The sequence below is a fragment of the Amblyomma mixtum genome, chromosome 3 (genome assembly GCF_055824585.1).
Source record: "Amblyomma mixtum isolate Tamu chromosome 3, ASM5582458v1, whole genome shotgun sequence".
NCBI classification, from domain to species: domain Eukaryota; kingdom Metazoa; phylum Arthropoda; class Arachnida; order Ixodida; family Ixodidae; genus Amblyomma; species Amblyomma mixtum.
The window spans coordinates 318,361,326-318,378,399 of NC_143014.1; the positions used below are offsets into that span (position 1 = coordinate 318,361,326).

At 45.8% G+C, this 17,074-nt stretch overlaps 1 long non-coding RNA gene across 7 annotated transcripts in view; it reads left to right on the forward strand.

Annotated features, from left to right (window-relative positions):
• Window positions 1-16,816, forward strand: part of LOC149355737 (uncharacterized) — a 41,770-nt gene extending 24,954 nt beyond the window's left edge. For 3 of the 7 annotated variants that reach the window (XR_016291567.1, XR_016291568.1, XR_016291569.1), the window contains 3 exons: window positions 8,415-8,725; window positions 11,891-12,078; window positions 16,440-16,816. This is a non-coding gene — a long non-coding RNA (uncharacterized LOC149355737). The remainder of the gene's footprint in view (window positions 1-8,414; window positions 8,726-11,890; window positions 12,079-16,439) is intronic. The other 4 variants (XR_016291565.1, XR_016291566.1, XR_016291570.1 and 1 more) reach the window with 2 other exon arrangements.
• The last annotated feature ends 258 nt before the right edge of the window (window positions 16,817-17,074 follow it).

A 17,074-nucleotide genomic window follows, 5' to 3' on the forward strand; every position in this document is an offset into this window, starting at 1 on the left:
TTTTATGCACCAAGAGCACATAGCAAGAATAGAATACAAACGCAATACCTCCGCATGTGACATCGACTCAATTGCAGGCGCGAAATCAGAAAGCGATAATAGACGTGTGTGGCCCTGTAAAGAGCTCTAACTCAAAACAGTACCTAGAAAGAAGCTGTATTTGACAGTGTTAGTGCGTGCAAAAATTGTTGGACATAAAGTTTATAATGGCCCCTAGTTGCAGACGGTTGTAAAAATGAGATATGGTTACCAACAGAAAGGCAGCACGCAGAATGCACTATAGAGTGGAGAAGCTTTAAGGAATCAGTTTTCCGGTGGGATGTGAGCATACTTAAATTTAGGGAGGACATGGTAGATGAGGGTCAAAAATGATAGCTATAGCAGCGGCAAACAAGCAGCTTTCCGTGCAGATTAAAGTTTATTACTTGCATAGTGCTTATATGGATTCCATGAATTTGAAGAATATTCAAGAATAGCACGCGGTAAAGATCAGAAATTTGGTCTTTTAGGAGCTACCCGTCTGCTGCGCGTCAAGTAACCAAACTGCTTGAGCGCTTTAAATGTGATGTAATCAGTGCGTTTTGATTTTCACATATTGGGAGGGAACATTACTCCAAGATTTTTGCACTCCTGTACCCTTTGCAGTAATGAGTATTCGAAAGAATAATGTGATAGGGTGTTCGTAAAAAACATAACTGTTTCGGTAAAACTGATCTCCATCTGCCACGATTGGTACTAGTTACAAAACAGCGCGAAAAGACTCATTCAGAAGAAGGTGCTCATCGGCAGTGTGAATAAGGATGCAGTCATCGGCGTATAAACTGATGTTAGAGGCTACAGTGTCAGGAAAATCGTTAATGTAGAATAAAAATAGCAAAGGGCGACGAACAGGGCCGTTGGGAGCTCCTCAAAATAGGTGAGGTACTCAAGAATGAACAGAATTAAAGGGAACAGAGCGAGAGCGGTGTGAGACGAAATTGGCAAATTAATGATTTGGGATTTATTGAAGATGAAAAGTTTGCATAACACTTTAGAGTGAAGGACCGTGTCAAAAGGCTTTCAGAAATCGATGAATAAGGCAACAGTTTGGTAGTCGGCGTCTGTGTTAAGAAAAATTTTGGCAGTGGTTTAGCTCTGGTTAAACGTGGAGGATTGCGAATGCAACGACGAGAGGGAGATAGGGGATGGAGAGCGCGCGGCAGCGGCGGCGGCCCTGGCACGCTAGCTATGCGCCGCTGCTGCGCATGCGCAACTGGCGAGCGTGGCGGCGGCGCCTCTGATGGCTACTCCGACGTTCTCGGCGCGCGCAAGCGCGTCGGTTGTGGTCGGACACGTCACGTTGGCGACGCTGCGCCGGGCTGAAATTCGACCCCCTATGCTCCAGCCGCGGCGACGCGAGACCGCATGCGCAGAAATCCATTCGTCCGGCCTCCTGCTCTCCGAGTAGCGGCTACGCGCTCCGTAGACGACGCGAGCGGTGCATTCTCGGCTCGCGGCTTCGATGCGCCCGGCGCAGTATAGGCACATGTTCAATTTTGACGCCAGCACCGTCAGAGCGCTCCGTAGCCGCCGAAGACGTCGGTGGTCAAGCGGCGTTGGAGTATAGAGGGTCTCGCTTTGGCCAACGTGACGTGGCAGTGCCGCGCACGCGCGCGTAACACAGCCTTGAGTCATCCGCGCAGCGACGGCGGCGGCGCGCCAGCTGTGCGCCGTGGGATGTCACTGCTCCTCGTGCATGCGCAGTATGGCCTTTCCTCGGCTTCGAGAAATGGCTCGGCGACTCGCGTAGTGTTGCTTTCGCCACAAAATGTCATGTGAAAATTCACTTAAATGCGTCACTGTAATAAATCCCCTATACGACCTGCGTTGAGCCCTGGACACAAGATTACTTGCTTCAAGAAATTCCCAAATATGCTTATAAATAATGTGCTGTAGGACTTTACCTGAGTATGCTGTTGAAGGAAAGGGCCTATAACTAGAAAGAAGTTGCTTGTGCTTGGACTTAAAAAGTGGAAGTTCAGTGGCGAGTTCTCATGAGGAAGGGACAATGCCGGTTTTTGAAAAAATGATTGAAATATATGGTAAACAAAGGGAATAACGTGCAAGGTAAGTGTTCAGAATACAGTCCGATCCAGCGCATTTTTCTTTTTGTGTCAAGGCATAAAATGAAGTTTAGAATGCCACGACTGGTAATCTATTCAGCCTACAATGGAATTGAAACGGCTTCTCATTATGAGATACATGACGGAAGTCAACAACCAACAAAACCAAGCAGCTGTCTTTTTTTTATTCTGTAGATTTCGTCAATGGGTGAACAAATAAGAGCAGAAGAAAAAACAACTGCAAGCCGCCAGCTGGATCAGAACCCACGACCTCTGAGTTTAGCGTTCGGTGTTCCACCATCTGAGCTACGGCTACGGCTGTCCAGTTTCTTGCTTTCTGGGGCATTTATTTATTTACTTGTTTATTTATTGAAAGTACCTACAGCGCCCATGAGGCATTATTGTAGGGGGGATATTACTATATACAATAACACATGCAAAGAAGATATTGGAAAACATGTCAGCAAGGATAACACAACATATTAAAAGAAGACTAAATGAGTTTACAAGTAGTATGAGTGATGGCACAGCGCTGGTAAACGCACGAGACCTGGAAAAAAATACATCACATTATCGCTTCAACATCACTTTCGAAATCAGGTGCACAAACCACATCATTCGGAAGCTTATTCCAGTCCAGGATTGTGTTAGGGAAAAACGAATACTTCAATACATAAGTGCGGCATTGATGACTATTAATCTTTTTCGTGTTATCGCGTCTCTCCGAAATGTAATATGGCTGTTTTAGATAAGTGTTTTTATTAATACCGGTACAATCATTGTAAATACTTTGCAAAAACTTCAGCCCGCAGAGTTTTCTTTGAGTTACTAAAGTCTTCCAACCAATACTGTCGCGAAGTTCGGAGCTCTTTATATGAAAATTAAAATTTCCAGTCACAAACCTTGCAGCGCGTTTCTGTACCCTTTCTAACTTGTCAATGAGTGTACCCGTGAAAGGGTCCCATGCTACACATGCATATTCCAATAATGGCCTGACATTTGTTAAATGTAATGTTTCTTTTAGTACCTGGGGAGAGCTTTTGAAATTCCGTCGGAAAATTACAAAAGACTAGAAGCTTTGGCAGTTATCATGTCAATGTGGGCTGTCCAGTCGAGGGATGCTGTGAGTATAACTCCAAGATATTTAACCTTATCAATAGTTTGGATAGTGTCATGGTTTAAAAGGTACGATCCAAGAACTTTCTTTTTTTTTGTAAATTGCACATGGAAACACTTAGATACATTCAATTCCATGCCCCACTTCAAGCACCACTCGCAAACTCGGTCAAGGTCAGCCTGTAATACACAAAGATCATCAAGGCACGTGACAGGGGAATACAAAACGCAATCCTCAGCATATAGTCTGACAGTGGATCTGAGGCCGACAGGTATGTCATTGATGAATATGAGAAACAGTAATGGTCCGGGCACCGAACCCTGTGGCACTCCAGATAAAACATCCACAGGCGAAGATGATGCACCATTGATTACCACCTGCTGCTGGCGTGTCCTTAAATAATCTTTTAGCCAACCGAACAGATAGTCAGGGAGACCAAGGCATGACCTTTTTTTTTAGAAGAAGGTGGTGCGGCACAACGTCAAAGGCCTTCTTAAAATCTAGAAAAAAGCGTCTATCTGAAAACAGTCGTTTATCCCGGATACAATGTCATGAATGAACTCAGTTAGCTGCGTTGCACATGACAGCCCTGATCGAAAGCCATGCTGTGCGGATGTGAAAAAACTGTTATCTTGAAGGTGTTTTACAAGTCCACAATAGATGATGTGCTCCAGGGTTTTGCAACAAACAGATATCAAAGATATGGGGCGGTAATTGGAAACCTGGCTACGATCACCCTTTTTGTGAACTGGTGTAACATTGGCTATTTTCCAGTCTAGAGGTAGTTTCGCGGTCTGTAGTGACTTGTTGAATTAAGTAACCAAAAAGCCACTGATATGTTGTGCACAGTGGTTTAGAATATAGTTAGGAATGCCGTCAGGACCTGGTGCGGAATGCGCATTTAGGTTCTGTAGCATTGATTTGACACCTTGATCGGTTATAACCATATCTGGGATTGCATTAAGCTGTTCCTGCTGTTCCGTAATTGCGTCTGAGCACCAAGCTGAGAAGACGGAATGAAAATATGCATTGAAACACTCTGCTCGCACTATGTCGTCATTCAACAGATTATCGCCATCCCTGATGGCCGGAATACCTACAACATCCTTTTTGTTGCATTTGATAAAGTGCCACACTTCTTTTACGTTCGTTTTTAGTTTGTCTGCCAATTAGGATAGATATAAGCTCTTTGCTGCCTTTAATTCGCTCTTAAGGTTTGCAGTCAGGCTTCTGAGGATTCTGAGTCGTTTCGGTTATCTGCAGTATAACTGAAACTTGAGAGTGTTCACCCCCGCCACCATCGTCAATAGACGCCTACGTAACTTGTCCTATTTTACCGCGTGGTCCCGCTACCATGTGATTTGTGTGACACCACTTGCGGCTTTCACCTGATGTTGCTGTCACACTGTTTACAAGGCAAATGAAATGCAAAATGCATATACATTTAAAATTAATCCTAATATAATGCGGCTTCATGAACTACTTGAATGAAGGCGAACAGGTGCTCACCGAGCGCCCGAGACATCATTCGCTTCGGCGTGAAAGTTTCCACTCTGCTCTAACGGTTGCGGTTCCAGGTCTTTACATGGAGAGTGTGCTGCCACGACACATCTGTTTGTCTATGAATACTGCAAGTCTCTATATAAAGCGTAATTTTAGCCTACCTTGTTTTGCTGAAGAGCATGGAGCAATCCATTGGGAATTATCCGTGTAGCAAAAATGACGTTAGGCGCAAGCGATGCTTCACCCGTGCGGTCCACGTCAATCACGCAATTGAAGCAATAAAACAAACAACTTTCACGGGCATTAAGTTTGGCAGACGCGCTAGTTGGCTGTCTCGCTTTAAACAACCACGCTGGCTGGGTGCATCAATAGCAACAAATAGCACACTGCAATGTGTGCGGTTTTAGCCAGACGGCTTCGCAAAGAATGAATGTGGTGCTTGAAGCATAAAGCAGAATGCGAAACGTACATCGCTAATTTTGTCACCTCTTCCACACCATCTGTGACTCGTCTCAGAATGTGTCACTGCTTTCATGTAGCGCATTTCATGCTTACACGTACTCTCCACGGCGAGATAATGCAATTTCTTTATTTTTTACATGAATATTCCAATGAGTCGTATTCTTTTCTTGTGTGTGTGTGTGGGGGGGGGGGGGGGAAGGGGTGTTCTCTGACGACTTCTGAAAAAGCATGAGGTCACTGATATTAATTTTTGAGGACCTTTGACAGGTGACATAGGTGATAACGCATATAAGTTTCACAGGTGCCTGCGTCTACCGATCGTTCTTTTCTGAAACAAAGCAAGAAGTGAAAGAAAATGATGAGCGATCGACAGGGCGCTACCGTTCCAACCTAGTTCCGCAGATGGAGTCGGTTAAATACCTAGGTGTTACGACCACAGTTTGGACTGGCGGCGCCATGTTAAGAACAATGCTAGTAAAGGGGAACATGCTCTGGGCCGGTTGACTCGAGTAGGCAATAAACTTAGACATGCGTTGCGACACGTTGCTGTTTCTCTACAAGGCTTATATGCAACCGATTCTGGAAATCGGCTGCGTGCTGTTCTCTGGTAGCGCAAACTACAAGCTGTAGCCCTTGGCCTTAGTGAAAAGGCGTGCCCTACGGCTTTGCCTCGGGCTCGGAAAATCAGATTTAAGCGCTCTCCTTTGTCCGGAAGCCCGTATCTCCGATCTATATTCCCGCATGGAACTTCTCACGGTGCGTACTTTCCACAGGTCCTTTGACCCGGCCCACGGCGTTAATACTCAAAGTTTTCTATCCCAACCGCATTTGTTTTTTCTCGAATTGTAGACCACGTTATCAGCTTCCGCATGTTAGGTTCACGAAAAACCTCTTAGCACCGCTTCAGCTTGATTTGATCTCTTTGCAACGAGTTGCTGATACACAGGCTGACCCCGTCTTCAAAAACGAACATATTTTTCCGTCCCATGTAAAACATATGCCCGCAAATATCCGATATGGTCTTCTTTCTGAAGACCTACAGAAAGACGTACCAAATATTTCATTGGCATTCACCACCGTACCTTGGCCGATGCCCCCTCCTGGGTATGTGCCATGTTTACTGAGGTAAACAACGACAACAAAAATTCAGGGGGCACTTTGACTGTCTAAAGTGCGCAGAGGTGAAATCGATTTAAGCACCACTTTGACTGCCTCAGTGGCACTGGTGACGTCATCACTGGATGACGGCAGACATAATTATGGACTAATTACTAAGTAATGGGAAATTAATGAATAATGGCTAATTACTGAGTAATGACTAAATACTAATTGACGGCGAATTAATGACGCTTAAGCTTCTCCTTTAGGAGTGGAACGCGACAGCGTGTTGTAGCGCTGCCAGGGAGTTCACGGAACGCCACCACCCGTTCGGCGCGATGCCTTGCCCGTTGGAAAGACCTTCGAACGCAACGCTTTTTTAGCAAAGGAAATGGCGCAGTAATTTTCCGTCAGTGGCCGTAATGAAGAAAATGAAAATTGTATTTTAGGACAGGAAATTACGAAGTAACTCTCGCACATATCTCGGTGGACACCCGTCATCCAGGCGCTGGCCGTAGCGCCGGACGGAGGGGACAATGAGCCATTAAAGGCTTTTTCGCCTTAACAACGACAGGGCGCACAGATGCCGGAACCGGTGGCGAGCCGCGCAGGAACTTCAGCGTCATGCTTCTTCCACAAAAAATCCTCCGTCGCCTGCACTGACAAATTTCTGGTGAGTAACGAATGACCAGATGGCAAACTTGTAGCGATGATTGGGACTACTTGCTTAGGCGCACGTTCGAGTGTCATGTACCATATTCTGTGCTCTGAGAGCCTTGGAATTGGCACGGCTCACCGTTCGGAAAGCCTGTAATCATGGGGAAGCGTCATCTCGTTTACACATGACCAGGGAAAATTGAGAGAGTTTGACGGTATATATTCAACCACTTTTAGTCTGTCATCGAATAGAAATGTCTGCACCGAAGCTCCGCCACAGTCATGAGCACCAGGAAAAGATCCTCCGCGAGAGGGAAACTGTCAGCAGTTCAAGTTTTTCATAACTAAACAAAGATTATATTAAAAAAACCAAAACTACATGATAAAAGATTAGGATGCGTTTGGCTTGTTTTATACTGTCGAACACAAAAAATATGACTTCACTCCTTTCAGTGACTGTGGTTCATGGGTTGTTGTTGCCAGCTGCTGCTGATTTGTGTCCGACTTTAGGTACACGCGGTTCTAACAGCGGGGCAGTCCGCCGCCTAGTGCTCATTAGCTGAACACCGTAGCACTTCAGCCTCGGGCTTCTGTGGGCTGGATTAAATTGATCTTACGTGAGGGTTCCAATCGCGCGCTTTGGCGAAGCGTTTGGGAATTGTATTTCTCGCCTCTGTCTAGTTTGCTCGTGTTGTTTGTGGAGCCTTTGGGCTGCACGCAGTGTTCACACCGAAAAGGTCAGTGGTACTGCGTAGAAGGAAAACTTAAAGCGTAATAAGATTTTCATGTCTTCTAAGTTAGAAACAACGCCCGCTTTATATTCTTATTTTTTGTGTGTGGCATCCTAAAATACAACATACTATATGGATGAAACCTTGGGCACTGCGGCACTTCAACACACGCGTCTCAGATGGCTTCGTCCGTATTGTTGGTATCACCGGTAGCCAGCCGCGAATTAGAGAAAAACTTAATGGGTAAAATCAAAGTATTCTATTTTCACAGGCTGCGACATGAGAAATTTCAATAAGAGGCCGTGAGATGGAAATTACGGCAATATAGATATCTCGTATGATCGAGGCTGTGTTTGAACTAACACTAAAAATTTCCTAATTTTCTTTCCAGTCTTCTTAGAACGCAGTATGTTTGCCTGTTAAACATCCAAATTGTCAACAATTTAATGCCCGGCATTGGAAGATTCCGATGCTTGGAAAAATGGGAATACACCTGACACCTGTCTATAAATATTAAAAGTAAAATATCACACAGGTCAACATACTCCCGATACCTTGACAGTGTGTGTCAGCGATGCCTGCTGCTTTAACATGTCAAATTCCTTAACCGCTAACTGTGAACGACCCGCAAGTCGTTGTTCATTGCTAAACCACAAGATAATGGCCGACTTCTTGCAAGGAACTATCCTCAAGCGTCTTTCACTGTTACATCTGCAGCCACAGTCTAATTTCTCCCTACGGCAGGCTGAGAATGGTGGCCGTTGGGGCCAGCTCATCGCCTTCAAGAACCGGCTGGTGGTGGGCCCTTGAAAGCATGCTTTGTTTAATCGGCTGGAAGCCCCAGCTGGGCCCTAGCTTCAGTGGACCGAGGTGCACATACGCCGCAGCGCCCTGTGCTTCCATCAGATCCCGCACCAGCGCTCCGGACGGCTCACGCATCAGTACAGCCAAGTCGCCAGGCGCAGCGCTGCCAGAAGCCAGCTGCTGCGCCGCTTCACGTATGCCATCGCCATCGTGCTCTCGCTGGTGCTTCCGCTGCCTCGCAACGAAGCCAGGTTAGTGATATTCAAGTGCTAACTGCTGAGGTGCACTTTGTCGCGACCGGTTCACATAGCGGCGCTGAGCGTGAAGTAGCTTATCCACCGCTTAGTGTTCACGCAAGGCATGTACACGTTTCCAGGTGTAATTGCATGAATGATCAATGACAGAGTTTCCGCGATTGTTTGTTGACAGTTACACAGTGATACGTGGCACTAAAAAAAAAGACGTGCGGAAGTTGCACGTATGGTTTACGACTGATTGCTTGCGTTGCGGACGCCCTAGCTAATACGCGGCAATGTTTAGCGCACAGAATGGACTGGAGCACCATATTAGTCGAATGATATACCGCAGGTTCCCGTTGCGATTATCCTGTGAACATCCATATACAGGATGTTGACAGAAAGCCTATCACTAATTTTTGAAAGTAAAATTTTTTTACATAAAGAGACGGCTTTTGAATCAGCAGCATCAGTGTTGGCGGTTGCCAGAAAAGACGCTTGTCATATTAAGTAGTAAAGTGAATAAAAAAACTGTAATAGTCAGTTTTTTAGTTATTACCGATTGCATTTAGAGATTTTTAGCTGCCCAATAGTGGTAGCCATGTCAGTTGTTTAGGATTTAGAAAACGCAATTACCCTCAAAGTTTCATCATTTCTCGCACAATTCAATAACCACGAGCAGGCGGCGCGCGCAAGGCGCTGTACACCAAATCGCACCCCTCCGCGGCGCAATACCACGTGATCATCTCAGCCCTGCCTCGGCTGGAGCAGCGAGAAGCGGTGAACACCTGAGCGCAGGTGGGTAAAAGCCGGTGACCTGGCAGGTTCACAACAGTAATTGAAAGAAGAATTGTAAAATTTAGGGCAGGCCAAACCCAACATTTTGTCCCTGAAAAATAATTTAGCGCTTTGTAGCACTGGACCTCCCATACATTGATTGGCACAATATTTTATGTACAACCCAGCAGCCATGTTTCGTAGTCGCGACCGCAGGATTCTGAACAGCGTGCTCTTCCTTCATACTCTTCTCACGGCGAATACTTCTGATCTATGCACCTATAAACCAACTGAAACTGTGATGGAATCAGGATAGTTATTAGTTACATATGAATCAAATGAACACTGACTCAAACTGTTTTGTTGCCCAAGGCATTCGGCCTCGCCCATGCATGGATGGCTCTGCCTGGTATAGCATTTTTGTGTGCTGAGTGAGGACTAACTCTATCCGACCAGGCGGACTACGCGGCGTGGTGTCGACATAATAACTCAGCCTTTCGGGAACAATTCATTATCATAAGCGTAACTATTATAAGTTAACTGCAAGGCAAATACCTCCTCAAATGACCTCCAATCAACACTTTCCGACGTCAACTGCAGTCACCTTATTCGGCGAATGTGTTTCTCCGGCAGGAACGAGTACTCAGAGCAGATGACGAGGCTTCGGTAGGCGATTACATTCAGGAGCAGACAGTTTGTCCTGTCTTGCATCTCATTGGTGAAATTGGTATGACAAGTGGAAGTTGTAACCAACTGTACGAGTATTACCTCTCGCTCTTTCAAGGAACTTCAGACAAAATAGGCCAGCTATTGTTCAGATCATTTGGAATGCGGAGATAAGGTCTAGGAAGTTTTTCCCTTGTGATATGAACATAGGCTTCTATACCCAACAAAGAAAAGCATGGAAGCGCCTCAGGCTGCGAAGCTCCTCTTTCGACAAACTAGAACAGAATAAAAGTTGGTGTTACAATTCCTTATTTTTCTTGCGACTGTGGGGTTGACGTCGTTACTGAGGGGTCAGGGTCTGTTGGAGATCAAATTAGCACAGAAATGCAAATTCTCAGAAATAGGTCCCTTGCGTCAACCGCAAATATGACAACAAGATGGCATAATTCCAGGTCTCAAGAAGAACCTGTGTCTGAAGCATATCCGCAGTCTCTCCCTTTGTCCAGTTGCACGTGACACATTTGCTAGGGACCTACAATGAATATGCCAGTACATCCCGTCTTCAAGGTTCAGAAGATATTTTCTCGAAATTTATTAGCGAAGCATATATGCGTGCACTTTATACGATGTATTCCCCTTTTGTTCATTGCAAGCTAAGAATGAGAAAACGCTCCATCTCTCATTAGTAACACTTTGAAAGCGGTGATGCCCTATAACATTCGCTTCATCTCCTCCCTGCTACGCATCAGGGCGACCTGTATAAGAGGTGTAGACCGGTAACTTCTAGGCTGTTAATAGAGTATTCATGCACTAGACTGTAAACTGACATCCTCTTTCTCTTGAAGTATAATTTAAGTTTGATGTTTGATGTCCTTTTACGCTTGACACCGTCTGATGTCTATGGTTAACGTGAAACTAGTTCCAAGAAATGTAACTGAGTGTTGAGGGTGTAGGTGTACACAGGGCACACACAATCAGAAAAAAATGCTTTGGCTGGAGGTACCTGGTTTGTTCTGGTGATGTTATGGTTGCTGTGTTTGTATTTTTCTTCACCTTCATTGTTTCCCTTCTGAGAACTACCTGTTTCACTGACTTTCAAAGACGTACAATGGTTTGTAATTCCGGGTGCCTTTATGCCGGATGTAGTTCTGTCAACTATTTTTTACCACTAAGTATTTGCGAATTTATTTAGCAGACTGCCGCTAAGTGCATAGCGAAATCCAAAGTTGTCCGGCACGCACACGAGAGGGATGTTCCTTTTCCATGCTACAAGCGGCCAAGTAGTTATATATGAGAAAGCAGCGGAACTACTTCCGTAGTTTGCCTGCTTATCTGACTGCCGTTATCAGTCATCTTGTGGATTTGGTTGACTGATTCTTTTCACTCGGAAGATGCCGTTACTTGGAGCAGAAAAATAGACACTCAACTTCTCACTCTTTAAGCATGACCTCGTAGATCTGCGCTTTTGGCAGTTATAGCTTTCGTTGAGATTCGAAAAAGAATACCTCCAAAACGAAAAACAAGTTCTAGCTTCTTTATCTGATTTCCGAACAAGCTACATCTAAGAAGAGGACCGCGGAAAGTATATGAGCTCGGGTTTTACTCAAGCTACGTTCTGAAAGCTGTTGACAATTCTAAGCCATCATCAAACGTCATATTCTGGATGTTTGTTCGCCCAGACTGAACGCTTCCTTCAGCATTTTCTATGCCAGCGGTGGCTCTCCTGTTTCCACGCAGCGCTGGCAGTAGGATGAAAGCCGGGAGCAGGACATGGGGCACGCGCAGTTCCCTCACCACCGCAATGGATTGAGCCTCCGAGTAGCGCCGTTCGACGACTTCCAGCTGGGCGCCGCTCGTGCCACTGCGGAAAGCCGTCGTATTGCAGAACTTCCGCGACCCAGCCTGTCCCTCACCAAAAGCATCTGGTGCGTATATTCGGCAGAAGCCGAGGGCTTGAGACGTCGTACTTTTTTGCTGATGCTGCGTTAGGAATGTAGAGATTTTCTAAATCTCAAGAACTGCAGTGAGTGAGCATGGCCCGCTGACAAAGTGGCGGTTAGGGAGAAGGTGTGCGTAGGAGCATCAGATATGTAAAAAATGAGCATTCACACTATCTTTTTTGGATCAAAGTGATACGTAACTTAACCACTGCCGATTGTCCCGTCTGCTCATATTCCTGCTTCCAGAAGAAAAAAGCGCTGTAAACCCTTCATCTGCTTAATGACCGATGACACTTCAACTTTTGGTACACCTCTGGCGTGTCGAAATAGCGCAAGTGCTTGAACTCCCCAAAGATATGAAGGTGGTTAACGTGTACCTTGGTACTGACATTAGAAATCTCGCCTGGCTAAGGCGAGAGCGAGAAAAACAATTTTGGTCACTTAATTTTCTAAAGTTGGGTAAAGCAAAGCAAGTTTTACTTATCGCATAACCTGATTTTTAGATTAATTTTTATGTGGTTTATCTACGATCAGGTGTCGTTGCAGAGCAGGCCAAGCTGTGGCCTCTGCGTTTTCAAACCAGTCATCGCGCGGTGCTAAGCCGGTTGCTCAGCTTGTGTTTGAAGACGCCTGCAATAGCAGCGGCGCTGTCCTCTCTCGCCCGAAGGTTGCGTATATCTAAAAGCAACCTTTTGCCTAAAATAGCCAAGGGATTGTCCGGATATGCTCTGCGCCTTAAAGTACACTTCTTTGCCACTAGTGAAATTAAGTACCGGCAATGTCACTGACGCCGTTGATACGGCTAGTCATCAGCGGCATGCTGATATCACTCTCCGGCTTAGGTTTAATTTGAGTTCAGGTTATTGTAAGCTAGTGGTGGGAACAGACGCGAATGTTCTAACGGAAGTTGCTCCACCGTAGCCGCATTTAGATGTTAATTGGGATCGGGAATGTCAGGCACAGATCCGTGATCGAACAGGTCTATGTCGCCTTGAACAAAGTCGCCCAGAATAGTCATCAACAACTGCTGCCACTATTTAGAGTCCAAATCAGAGCCTCAAAGGAATTTGAAGTTTGAGCAGGACCCGTGCGAAGGCGGTATGTATTAAAGTGGCTTCCGGTATCTTTATTTCCTTGGTTCCGCATGGCGGGTTAGGTGTGCACCACAGGGAAATAAAATGGGTGAACGCCGTTTATTGAAGAATCTCAACATGCGGAGGGAGTCCTGATGGGTTTTCAGACGGCGGTTCATGCGCGATGCTCTCCACCACCTTGGTGCCTAAGACACCTATGTGGGAGTCGTATAGAGCAGGCTTCGAAACGTATAGAGCAGGCTCTACTGCGCAGATTGTACACCAAGCGCAGAGACCTAAGGACAACCTTTGGAGGGAAACCAATGCTGTAACGTTTGAAGGTCAAATTTAATTCCGTCACAATGAAAACAGGTTGCGCCGCACACGACGTTAGCTTCCGTAAGGTTGCCACACTGAGTACGCTTTCAGCCGTTGTTGAGGACACGACTCGAGTAAGGCAGACAGATCAGGCAGTATTCAAAGATGGAATATGGAATGCCGCGGCGTTAGGTTCACTGACCTTGTCCACGGAGCCGTCAGTGAAAACTTGATGACGAGCACATTCTGTTTCTAAATGTTGTAATACGAACGAACGCATTTCCGCCAGTTGAGCACTCCGCTTGTGTTTACACGAGGAATGGTACACGTATAGTCGAGACTTTCAAATTACGGCCTCCGAATGTAAAGACCTAGGGTACTAGGAGTGTTAAGTGCAAAGTAGTGCAGGGACTCTGACTTCTGGAGAAGGTGTAGAAGTGTTCGCCCGGCTAGCAATCTCTCCGAAGCAACCAAGTTCAATTAATAACGTTTTTTGGAGCCACAATGTTAAGAAGTTTCAATCGTGACTTATGAAAAACTCGATTGTTAGCGGCCGCCTGTGGAAATCCAAGGGCCCTTTTTAGGCTCGTTCGGTACGAAAGCTGTGCGGCTAGCGTAAGACGGTAAGGAGCAGTGCTTTCTGCCCGTGACGACCCTGGCTACCTGAAAGGACGTGGTAGCCAGGGTCATCATTATCATCAGCCTGACTACGCCCACTCCAGTTCAAATGGCTCTCCTATATCTTTCCTCCAATTAACCCTGTCCAGCGCCATCTGTGGCCCCCTTAGACCCACAAACTTCTTAATCTAATCCGGGCACCTAACTTTCTGCCTCCCTCTGCTACTCTCACCTTCACTTAGTATCTAGTCCGTTACCCTTAAGTACCAGCCGTTGTCTTTCCTGTCATTGCATGCCCTGCCCAAGACTATTTATTCTTGATTTCCACTAGGATGTCACTAACCCACGTTTTTTCCATGTCCTTCCCTGCCCTCACCTTGTCCCTTAACTTTACACCTGTCATTGTCCGTTCCAAACCTCGCTGGCTTGTCCACAATTTAAGTTTAACCTTTATCGTTAGGCACCTCCTTTCTTCCCCGTAGGTGGGTTCCGGTAAAATACAGCTGTTATATAGTTTCTTCTTGAGGGGTAATAATAAACTGCCATTCAAGATTTGAGAGAACCTGCCAAATGTCCACCACCCTATTCTTATTCTTGTATTTATTCTACTCTCGTGATCCAGATCTGCCGTCACTACCTGCCCTAAGTACGATTCCTTACCACTTCTAGCCCTACGCTATCAATCATGAAATGATTTTACCTTCTAATGTTATGGAGCTTTACTTTGGTTTTCTGCGCATCTATTCTTTAGAGCCATCGTTCTGCTCTGCATGTATAAATCATTGATCATGCTTTGCAATTCATCCCCTGAGTGCTTAGCAAGGCAATGTCATCATTGGGTGCGCATTTACAAACCATTCCCGGAGAGCCAAGGGCAGGCGACGCAGGGAAGTGCGACCACATGACACGATTTTGAGTGAAAAGCGTAGCCACGCGTGGCTAGGCTTCGAAAACCTAGCCGAAGCATCTGGCGCTGCGGAGCAGTGGTGGAGCTGCTAGCTAAACCGCTGCAGACAACATTTCAATTCTCCCGATATGTATTTTTAGCCTTCTTTAATCATAATTCTTTTTTAAATTTCGAGTGAAGATTTCTAGCACTGAACTCCTTCAAGTGCATTTCAGAGTGTTTGATGTTTGGTTAGCTTCAGTAAGCAAGTTCGGGGGCACAGCTGACCATGTACAGGGTGTTTCACCTAAGACTTAAAAGAATTTAAAAAAAATATTCGTTTCGAGTTAGAAGAGCGCTTTGTTCGGCATAGCATTATCATTGGTGTAGTGCATCATAATGCAGCCAAGGGGCGCTAACTAGAGGCTGGTTAACCGAAAGGGATTAGTTAACTTTTTAACTCTTACAATTAGGCGCCTTAATTATTGGGAGGCATGTAGCCAACCATCAGCAATACCCATACCAGCTTTTAGAATTTCGAAAACGCAGTTACTGTGGGCGCTGTGGCCCAACATATTTTGGCTGTTTCGAGGAGTTACGAGCACTGGAGAGCTTGCTTTCCGTGCAAATTTCCCGGAAGCGCATGTGTTTTGGCCCGACGTAACCGAATGTATCATTCCTTCGCGCCTATATAAGGACAGAGCACCGACGTTGCTAACTCAGGGGAAAGTGCATGGTGCGTATTATTTCGCTACGATATTTTTCCACTTTCGAGTATCTTGGGACCAAAGGTGTTACGCAGGATCTTTACGGTAGCAGCGCATAGGCCTGGAGTGGCTGCTGGCGTAGAGGTGCTGCTGTGGTGGTCACCCGTGGTTTTACAGTGGTAGTAGGCTTTGGCTCGGCTTTTTGGCGTACGGAGTGCTCGTAAGGGGAAGTGAATTTTGCAAATAAGTTACAGCACATGATCTCACGCCTCCATGCCCCTCTGCGATATCGTGGCGGAGTGATCTTGGTTTCGATGCCGAGTTTCCGGCATAAAGTTGGCTCAGAGGATGGTCGAGCACTGAATTCGCTTCGCGAACCTAAATATTAACGCTCAAGGTGTGTCCACACGTCATACCATAGTTTTATGTCCTCTTGAGCTCTACCGCACCTGAAGCTGCGGGTGCACTACCAGAGCTCTTAAAGAAAGACGTGTGTATCACAAACAGTTTGAATTTCTCTTTCGTTAGGTTTATAATCTAGAATCTGTGACATAACAGTTGGTACTCAGCAGAAAAGAAGAGGTCTGTCGGGATACATATGCGAAACAAGGAAAGTGTAACTGCGACCAAGAAAAGCATAAAAATAGTTTACGCTTTGTTTTGCAGTGTTTTTATGAGAGAAAATAAAATCATCATTTCACATTTTGTGCCACTTCCATGAACTAAGCAGAAGGCACTGCGCAGGGCTACCACCGGGACTGTAGATGGCTTCGCAGTGGAGGTGATCCGTGCAACACAGCCCGCCCGCCGCCACTCGAGGGTGGCATCCGTCACTGCGGCCGCTCGCGGCAGGGTTGCGGGAGGCCACGTGCGACCCGCATTGGCATCACGTGCCCAGGAGGCGCTGCCGTGTGTCCTGCAATGGCGCCACTTTTGGCAGTTTTGTAGCTTAATTTCTTCATTTTTATGGCCCCTTCGAAGCTTGTGTCGACTTGTGATTTTGATTCCTTAGGGCAAGGACTGTAAGTTAAACCTGATGATTTACTGTGCTTTTCGTGCAATTTGTATACGGTCATTTTGTGCGGGAATTTGCAGAAATTAAAGAAGTTTTGATGTTGTCATTGACTGTTTGTTATTTATTCCTGGCTAAAAGTTCCTAGACAAGTATTGCTACACTGCATGCTGCGCACCAAAACAATGCGCTGAATTGTTTCACTGATGGTGCACGGTGCACTGTGAAAGGTAGTGATAAAATATGCATGAAAGCCTCTTCAAACCTACTGTCGCAGTACCGTACTTAGCCTGCAGTGTAAACCGTCTGATCCCCTAAATGTTAGCTTATTCAAGCCGTTGAAAACTTAGGGAATCAGACAGGAATT